This window comes from Tasmannia lanceolata, unplaced genomic scaffold (assembly GCF_043159265.1).
Source record: "Tasmannia lanceolata isolate RefF3 unplaced genomic scaffold, GAP_Taslan_0.1 ptg000018l, whole genome shotgun sequence".
Taxonomy (NCBI): Eukaryota; Viridiplantae; Streptophyta; class Magnoliopsida; order Canellales; family Winteraceae; genus Tasmannia; species Tasmannia lanceolata.
In genome coordinates this window covers 48,490,998-48,501,141 of record NW_027518695.1, presented here as the reverse complement: position 1 = coordinate 48,501,141, position 10,144 = coordinate 48,490,998, and the positions used below count along the sequence as shown (strand labels likewise).

At 37.1% G+C, this 10,144-nt stretch overlaps 1 pseudogene across 1 annotated transcript; it reads right to left on the bottom strand.

Moving 5' to 3' along the window:
• Window positions 1–916: 916 nt before the first annotated feature.
• On the bottom strand, window positions 917–9,114 carry LOC143850375 (uncharacterized; annotated as a pseudogene). Its single transcript, XR_013235985.1, has 5 exons — window positions 8,886–9,114; window positions 5,177–5,576; window positions 4,081–5,131; window positions 3,351–4,023; window positions 917–1,363 (listed from the first exon to the last, which is right to left on the bottom strand). The product of XR_013235985.1 is annotated as an uncharacterized LOC143850375 (transcript).
• Window positions 9,115–10,144: the final 1,030 nt, after the last annotated feature.

Genomic DNA, 10,144 nt, shown 5'->3' with positions numbered 1-10,144 from the left:
CTTCAATGAGGTTCTTTAGTTTTGAATCTATATAATTGAGAAATATTTGGCATTGGAATCTTATCAATATCTTATTGTCCTGCTCAACTGTTTTTAAGGGAATAACCCCAGGGCTTTAGTTTTTGAGTTCATAAAGCAAAATTGTTCCATCATCCACAAGCGGATGGGATGCACAGTGTCGAGGAGTTTGTCCCTTCCTCATATGTTAACAAAACCATTGATGTGCCTTATGCAATTTTTTACCTTCATGACTATTTTCAAAAGCCAATCATTATACTATTTACAAATAAGAAAATAAAATCTCAAATAAGAGGAAGCAAACATAATGCAAATACTATGATTTAGTGTATTATAATTATTAAGAGATATTGCACCAGCATATATATTAACAAAAGGTAAGCTTCTGGGTTGTGACCAAATTATGGATAACACTTTTCATAAAAATATTCTTTTTCTTTGTCCCAAAGCTCAAATATCATTTTTTGTTCCTAAGAATCTGAACTATTTCTTTCTTTGCCATTTATGTGTTTCTTATTTCTTTCTTTGCCATTTATGTGTTTCTTGAGGTGCACCAGTGGTGGCTACCAAATGGATCCAAAAAGACACGGCATGCAGAAGGAGGCTAAGATAAATATGAGAAAAGCAAAAATATTTTTTGAATGGTTGCACCCATTCATCAGTTTTAAGATTTTAGTAGAATGTTTTAATGATAGGTGTAATAGCATTAACCAAGATAGAAATATAATCTCATGTTAAGTCACAAACTTACAACACAAACTTTAAAATAAAACTGCTAATTGTTTTATAGAAATACAGGAAAGATATCATGCATGTAGGCATTCTATGGAAAGGATCACCCCAATAAGAAACAAAAGAAAATTGTACACTATTAAAAAAAAATTGTTTCAATAATTATCTCAATAATTAGAGAGGAAAGATGGACCTTCACCGAGCAGTGACACCCTATTTCGTCTCTCCACTTGGATCCGAACAGCAAGATAAGTGTCTCTAATCGCATTCATTTCCTTTGCAACATCTCCCATCTTCATTCTTTCTCTTGGTGATTCTGCAGAACACACAACTCCAATCCTCAATATAGACAACAAACAATCCTGCAATCGACTTATCTTATCTCCATCATTTCCAGCACTACTTGTAGCTCTTTCTTCCTCATGTTTTAAAAGGAGTGGATCAACAACCTCCATTTGCCGTTCAAGCAAAGCCTTCTCAACAAATTTGTGAAGGGTTAGGCCATCCTTAAACCTATCATCCGTGGGGCGCTTTCTAGTGAATATCTCCAGTAAAAGAATCCCAAAACTATACACATCTCCTTCGATAGACACGTGACCATCTGTCCCATATTCTGCAATTTCACACATCTCTTATACTTTTGTTGTGAAAAAAGAAGATTTTATTATGAAAAGAAAAGGGGGAAATTTTCCTCAAGACAACTGAATGTTCTCTTCTTATTTGGAAATCTTTGTAGCATGGACAGAGCTAGAGAATGAACAAACTATGGACTAAATAGAATCGATTTATCTCAATGAAACAAAAGCCAATATATATTGCCAATCAATTATTAGATGGACAAGGTTTCATTACATTGAAGTGCAATTTAATTTCATTGCTTTGACCGAGAATTCAGTTCATCAAGGGAGGACTAAGCATATTGTGATTTGTTGTCATTTCATAAAGAAATCACAACTAAAGAAAAATTGCATATAAAGCATTGCAATACTAAAGATCAACTGGCGAAAATTTTCACAAAAGAATTGCCAGAAGAAAAGTTAAAGAAATTTCGTTACATGATCGAAGTATAGCCATCCAGACAACTTGAATTTAGGCGGAATGTTACAACACAAAATTCAATTGTGCAGGGTCCATCCCAAGTTAATCTTCATCTTTTTAGTCTTATAGAGGTTATTTGGTTTTAGGTGTGTGAAGGGCTGCTAGATTATTCATATCCTTTGTAGTTTGTTCTGTTTTGTTTTTATCTTAAAAATAAGTAGAGACATGGGTTGATCACGATGAAACAAAAAGGAGGTGAAGAAAGAGAGACTAACATTTTGCTTTAAAAAAACTGATTTATTTTGACTAAATTATTAATACAAACAAGGGATTTGCTAGGGACCATCACAAGGAAGAGACTATCATTTTGCTATAAAAAAATAGATTTATTTTGACTAAATTATAAATACAAACAAGGGATTTGCTAGGGAACATCATAGAAGGCATTTCACGGACCGACTGCTGCATGTGAGAGCAGTCACCTCAGTTTAATTAAATGAATAAGACAAAATCAGCTGAAAAGTGAAAAGTGAGCTCACTTTTCAACATATTTTTTCTTATTCATTTAATTCGTCTAAGGTGACTGCTCTACATGCAACAGCCACTCACGAAATGCCATCCTGCAAAAGTCCGTAGCAAATCCCATTTCAATTAAATACTAAAATCACCAGTCATTTTCACATCGTTATTAAAATTATTCTACTTTTCGAGTTTTTATACGGTGCCTGAACCGTCATATACCGTGCTAGCGGTACCGCCCTTGATATTTGATCCAACGGCAGACCACTTTTCAAGGATGGTACTTCCATCGTACCACCTACAAGGGACTTGACGGTCGGCCACCATATACTTTCTCCTACTTTTCTTACCCTCTCCTCACTACAATAAGACCCAAAATATAGAAGCCAAATAGCCAATAAAGATTAAACAATGGAAAACCTTTTGGTAAAATAGAAATGCTACTATTGTTTTTTTTAAATTAGGGTCTAGTCCATCTTAAATATGAAACTTCGTGGTGAGTTGTGTGTTGATCTGGTGTGAAACTACTATTTTGGACGGACCAAAAGGCAACAGGCCATACAAGTGGTGGGCCACCAAAATGTTGGAACTCCATCCCCACAAAGTGCCTCATGTAAGGCGCGCGTTAACAAAAAAAAATGGTGACACAATTTCCCCCCACTAGCAACCCTGTTAAACAATTATGGAAAACCTTATTATTGGGTTTCTCTCCTACCATTGTATTGTAGGCAGGCAGGGATCAACGAGTGCAGTGTAAGAAATGACATTTTCGGAGTGGTCCCAGTTTCAATTCCGTATATCGTCCAACAGTAGATGGGCATCTAACGACGATGGATAAATTTAGGGGGCAAAATTAAGCTATTAAGGCCTTTATAATAATAACCCAAAATTTTGTGTTTTTTTGTAAAAGAAATTTTAATCAAGGTTTGGTAATTTTCCTTATATGTTCTCAATTTTTCTTCAAAATTTCTCAATTATTTTGCGAAATATTTCACACTCACTGAAAGTAAAAGGCATGATAAAACGACTAGTAAAACTATTACCCGGAGCGATGTAGCCAATAGTTCCCTTTAATCCAATCGTGCTACTTTGCTCTTTGGATGACTCAAGAACGGTTCTTGAATGGAATCTGGCTAACCCAAAATCACCCACATGGGCATTCATGTCTTTATCAAGAAGAATGTTGCCTGGCTTCAGATCACAGTGAGCAATTGGCATATGACAATGATGGTGAAGATAATCCAACGCAGAAGCCACGTCACTTGCTATGTTTAGTCTCTTAATGAGATTTAAGCGGTTCAATCGACGTCGTCGATTCATGTTTGGATGCAACCACTTCTCTAGACTCCCATTCTTCATGACCTCAAACACAAGAGCTTTGAAATCATTTCCTCTAAAATCCATACTTGAACAACAAGTTATGATCTTGAGAAGATTCCGATGACGAATGTTTCTTAATGCTTCACATTCGGCGATGAAACTCTTGGAAGATCTATGTAATTGAAGGTTGAAGACCTTTACAGCAACAACATTCTCATCGGGTTCAAGAACTCCCTTATACATTGATCCGTAGCTTCCTGCACCTATCAAATTGGCTGAAGAGAACCCATCGGTTGCTTCAAAGAGCTCTGCATAAGAAACCTTCAAATGCCGACCCTCCATAGAAGATGTGGGAGATGGATTCTTCCTTGAGTTTCTTATCCAATATAGAGCGGAAATTGAACACAACAAGAAAATCAAACATAAAGCTGAACTCATTATTCAGATGATTACTCTAGAAACAAGAGATTTTTCTTGTTTCTCATTAGCTAGGATGGAGCATGCATGTAATTTTAATTCTGGGATACCACCACAAAGATTGCCATTTCCGATGACTGAAAAGGCATTTGCATTTCTAAAGATACCTTGTTTAGGTACTTCACCTTCAAGATTATTGAAAGACAAGTTAAGATAATTCAAAGAATGAAACCCCTGTAGATAATTTGGAATGTTCCCTGAGAAGTTATTGTTTGAAAGATCAAGAACTTCAATAGCTGTTAAGGAACTCAAAAATGGAGGAATAGTCCCTTCAAATTTGTTCCCTTGCATATAAAGTGCAAACAAGCCTGGACACTTTCGAAGAGTAATTGGAATTGCACCGGACAATTTGTTCTCAGAAATATCCAGCATCCCTAATTTGTCTGAATCACTCACTTCCAAAGGGAGGTATCCAGGCAAGGAATTTTGAGATGGGTTGGATAATTTTGGTAAGGAAGAAAGGCAGATAACTTCCTTTGGTATCGTTCCATTAAGGTTATTTTGAGCAAGCGCCAACCATGTAAGACTTTGGCAGTTACCAATGGTTGAAGGTATGCTTCCTTGCAGGTTGTTTTGTTCTAACGAGAGTTCGATTAATTGATTCACATTGCCGATGGAGGATGGGATTTGCCCAGACAACATATTTGTGCTCAATTTTAACAGTTGCAATCTCCAAAGATTCCCGATTGAATCCGGAATTGTTCCCGTGATGCGGTTGGATGCCAAACCTAATGCCTATAGGTTGAAGAGATTACCAATTTGACTAGGTATGCTTCCAACAATTTGGTTCTGTCCTAAACTGAGCCAACTAAGGTCAGTCGAGAGATTGACTATTGATCTAGGCAGTTCTCCTCCAAAACCATTTTGGCTCGCAGCCAACCAATTCAGATTACTACAATTGGTCAAAGAAGTGATAAAGCCCAATTCATCATCTTTGCCAGTTCCCAATTGATTACCCCATATTCCAAGACTTTGCAAATACTCTAGACTTCCAAGATTTGCAGGCATCGGTCCCCTAAAATCGTTTTTTGAGAAATCAAGTATTTAAAGCTGTGAAGCATTTGATATTGACCCTGGAAAGCGTCCTGTAAATTGATTGTCTCGTAGTGATATAGATTGGAGATTAGGAAGAAAGAGTCCTATGTTGGAGGGAAGGCTCCCATATAATTGGTTAGCCGCCATGGCAATTGCCTTAATAGATGAGAGGTTATAAAGAGAGGGAGGAACCGTACCTGATAGTTTATTTTCAGAAATAACAAAATATCCCAAGCCCTCAATTCGGGTGATGGCATCCGGGATGCTTCCTTCCAAATTATTTCCCCGTAGAGAAAGATGGGTGAGAGATGAAAGGTTCCCCAACGAAGGTGGGATTGCTCCTGTAGTAGAATTAAAACTCAGATTCAACCAGAGGAGCTTCGACAGAGTGCTAAGCTCTTGGGGTATTTGGGCGTTAAAACTCCAATTGCTGCCCACTAAGGTCCAAATACGGTGACCCTTTTATGCCAGCGACCGCATGTGACTCCTTTCCAGTCGCACAACTGAAGAGTACGGTTCCATGAGCTCAAGGCTCCAAGAGGATCGCTGCTTATCCCGCCCTTGAAGGCCAACAAAGCCATTCGATCAGTTTCATTTCCTAGTAAGGAGGAGGAAGTACTGCAAAAGATGAGATTTGCAGATAGAATAAATGAGCAAAGAACGCAAAGAATCGTAGATGCTAGCTCCATTTGGGCTTGAGTTGTTCTTGTGGCAAGTAAACACAGAATTTCTAGTGTCAATTTCGTTTCATTTTGATCATTATATATATGGAAAGAAAAGCGCGTGCATTTCTTCCTTATCCCTCTTTCCATGCAAAAGAATCTTTTATCTTCATTTATTAGGAAAATAAATGTTTTGACTTTTGAGCACAGTTAAATGACCCCCCTAAATGGGTTGCACGTGAAGGGGCTGGTTTGGAAGGTAAACAAAGAAATTAAAGAAAAAAGCTTGGTAAATTTTTATTTTCAATGGCAATATTTTCCATGGAAAGAGGGATTCAGGGGTCTAGCAAGTTTACAATTGTCTTTGAAAATGGAAAAAAAATTGCAAATTTTGGAAAAAAATTCCATCGAAAATGAGTTAGCAAATGTTGTAAAACTCATTTTCCATGGAAAAAATATCCAAGATAAATTACCCCCACATCCCAAAGTTCATCGAGTGACCCTCCGTTCTGGGCATCTTTGGACTATGCAGATTGGTAGCACTCTCATCTTTAATGGCAATGGAAGATATTAGATGGCATTATAACATGTCATCTTGACTTTATTACACAGATAGACTGAAAGGTTTGCCAGAGGATAAAGTTTATTTGGACCCTCAACTTCCGCCTACTTCATTAATTTCATCCTGGATTTACTTGTTTGCTCAAGTTGTTCGTGTGAGATTCACAGCAACTGCATGATTATCTCATTTATTTTGTTTTGACCTAATTTTGGGCATGTTCCCACGGGGATAGATATCCTTGGATGGGTATTTCTAGAGATTAGCTATCCTGCTTGGATAATTCTATCTTGAATAAATCTTTGGGATTGGTTGCCCCACTTGTATAGTGAACGCTAGATAGCATGTTATTCAAGGATAAAATAAACCCCATCTTGCTAATGCCCATGGAGAACAATCCCTTTGGCTGTGTTTTGATAGCCGGCGTCAGGAATTGGAATCGGTGTCCAAAGTAATGATTCAGTGTATAAGGGAACTATTATATTAATCCTCTTGCCAAAACAATGATTCCAGTGAAGTCACCTAACCTTCAGTGTGGTTCTTTAGTTTTGAATCTAAAAAATTGAGAAATATTTGACATTGGAATCTTGCCAACATCTTATTGTCCTGCTCAACTGTTGATTTTTATGGCAATAACATCAGGACTTTAGTTTTTAAGTTCGTATCTAACTGAAGAATAGGGAAACTGTTGCATCATCCACAAGTGGAGGGGATACACTGTGTCGAGGAGTTTTTCTCTTACTCATAGGTTAGCAAAGGTATTTTTTGTGCCATACACAATTTTTTATCTTCACATTTTTTTTTTCAAAAGTCAATCACTATACCATTGGTGTGCCTTACACAATGGTAGATTTTTTGTTCGATGACATAGGGTATCACCACCCCAATTTTTAGGGCGGGACTATCCCCTACAGACGGAATCACCTGTAAACCACGAGTATCGGGTAAGCCTGGGGAATTCGAACTCACGTTAATGGGGCGCATACCCATGACTTTAAGCCAAAGAGCCACACCTGTACGGGTTTTTTTTTCCAATCAAATAAAATGAAACAATATTCAATGGACCAATTAAAATATGTTCATATGTAAAAAAAAAGGAAAAAAAATCTGAAACAAGAGGAAGCTTACATGATGCTAATGCCACAAGTAAGTGCATTATAATTATTAAGAGAAATTACGCCAATGTATATTAACAAAAGTAAGCTTCTTAGTTGTGAAGAAATTATGGAACACACTTTTCATAAAAATATTCTTTTTCTTTGTACCAAAGCTCAAATCTCCTTTCTTTGCTGTAATTAGATTCTGAGTTATTACTTTCTTTGCCATTTCTGTGCTTCTTGAGGTGCACCAGTGGACCAGTGGTGGGTACCGCATGGGTCCAAGAAAACACAACATAGAGGAGGCTAAGATAAAAATATGAGAAAGTCAAAATATTTTTTGAATGGTTACATCCATTCATCAGTTTTAAGTTATGATGAAGGATGTTGTAATAATAGGAGGAGAAAATATAGATATAAGTAATATGCACAGTAATAAGTAATAGCACTAGCGAGAACAGAAATATAATCTCACATTAAGTCAAACTTACAATACAAAATTAAAAGAAAACTGCTAATTGTTTTATAGAAATACACGAAAGATATCACACATGTAGGCATTCCATGGAAAGGATTACCCAATGAGAAACAAAAGAAAACTGTACAGTATTAGAAAAACATTTTGTTTCAATAATTATTTTATTAATTTGTGAGGTAAGATGGACCTTCACCAAGTAGTGAGCCCCTATTTCATCTCTCTCCTTGGATCCGAACAGCGAGATCATGCAGTTCTTAGAGATCGACGGTGCATTGAGCTATTACATTCTAGGGTGAATGTGGCTAGTAATATGCTGCATCAGAAAGAGTTTCCGCAGAGGCGCAAATTCAGCTTAAAGAGAGTGACATAGTCTGTGCCTCATCTTGCCGCACTGAAAAAGGTTTTCTTATCTCATATATTTTTTGTTTTCACAGAAATCAGGTACGCCATATGTCATTTTGGGGGAAAAATCATCAACAAGAAGAATGTAATAATAATAGGAAAAGAGAATACATATATGAATAAAATGCAACAATTGAAAGTAATAGCACTAACGGGAACAAAAATATATTCTCACATTAAGTCACAGGCTTACAACACAAGCTTTGAAAGAAAACTGCTAATTATTTTAATTATAGAAATACAGGAAAGACATAAAAAATGTAGGCATTCTATAGAAAATATCACCCTAATGAGATACAGAAAAATTTGCACACTACTGAAAATCATTTTTTCAATAATTATGTCAGTAATTACTGAGGTGAGATGGACCTTCACCGATATTTCACCTCTCTCCTTGGATACGTACACCAAGATATATGTCTCTAATCACATTCATTTCCTTTACAGCATCTCCCATCTTCATTCGTTCTCTTGGTGATTCGGCAGAACAAACAACTCAAATCCTCAATATAGACATCAAACACTCCTGCTGCTGTTTCTAGCACTACTTGTAGCTCTTTCTTCCTCATCTTCTAAAAGTAGTAGTAGGTTAACAATCTCTATCAATTGTTCAAGCAAAGCCATCTCAACAAATTTGTGAAGGGTTAGGCCATCCTTAAACATGTCATTTGTGGGGCTCTTTCCAATGAATATCTCCAATAAAAGAATCCCAAAACTATACACATCTCCTTCCACAGACACGTGACCACCTGTCCCATATTCTGCAATTTCACACATCTCTTATACTTTTGTTAAGAATAAGGAAGACCTGATTTTGAGAAAGAAAAGGGATAAATTATCCTCGAGACAACTGAATGTTCTCTTCATATTTAAAAACCCTGGTAGCATGGAGAGAGCCAGAGAATGCACAAACTATGGACTAAAAAGAATTGATTTACCCCAATAAATCAAAAGCCAATATTTATTGCCCATCAATTATTAGATGGCCAAGGTTTCATGACACTAAAGTGCAATTTAATTCCATTGGTTTGACCAAGAATTAAGTTCATCAAGGGGGGACCAAGAATATTGAGATATGTCATCATTTCATTAAAGAAATCCCAGCTAAAGAAAAAATGGATGCAAAGCAATGCGACACTAAAGATCAAATGCCGGATATTTTCGCAAAAGAATTATGGGAAGAAAAATTCAAGAAATTTCTTTACATGATGGCAGTACAGCCAACCAAACAACTTCAATTAAGGGGGAATGTGATGCAGTGGCGTGCGCGGAAGCTTTAAAAAAATGATGGCGATGCGGGTAGCGGGCTGATGGGTTATGATCATAAGGGTTTTTGGATCAGCTAATGGAAACAGGTCAGGGTGGAATGCAGGAGAGCAATAATAAAGTGGGTCATTGTTGTTTAATTGCGTGCAAATTGGAAAGAGGTTGGGTGGCTCGGCTGCTGTTCGGAGGGCTGTTTTGGACAATAAACAGGGTCTGGGTCAAGAAGGGTAATTGGGTTTTAGGAGAATTGATTGTTCCTTGCAACTACTAATGGAGGGTTGGATCGGATTGTCTCATGATGCACGAGAGGGCTGTTGGGATGTTGATAAGCAACAGAACGAAACTGGATGGACAGCAACCTAGGGAACTCGTGGGGGTCTCTTTGTAACCGATCGAGGGGATGACCAGTGAGTCTCTCAAAATAGCTAACCTTGCATGAAACAAGGTGTTAAGGACAGAAGATAAACCAACAGAATTTCTTCAAGATTCTAAATGGTGTAACCTTCATAAAGAAAAACAAATACACTGACAAAAGAGAACT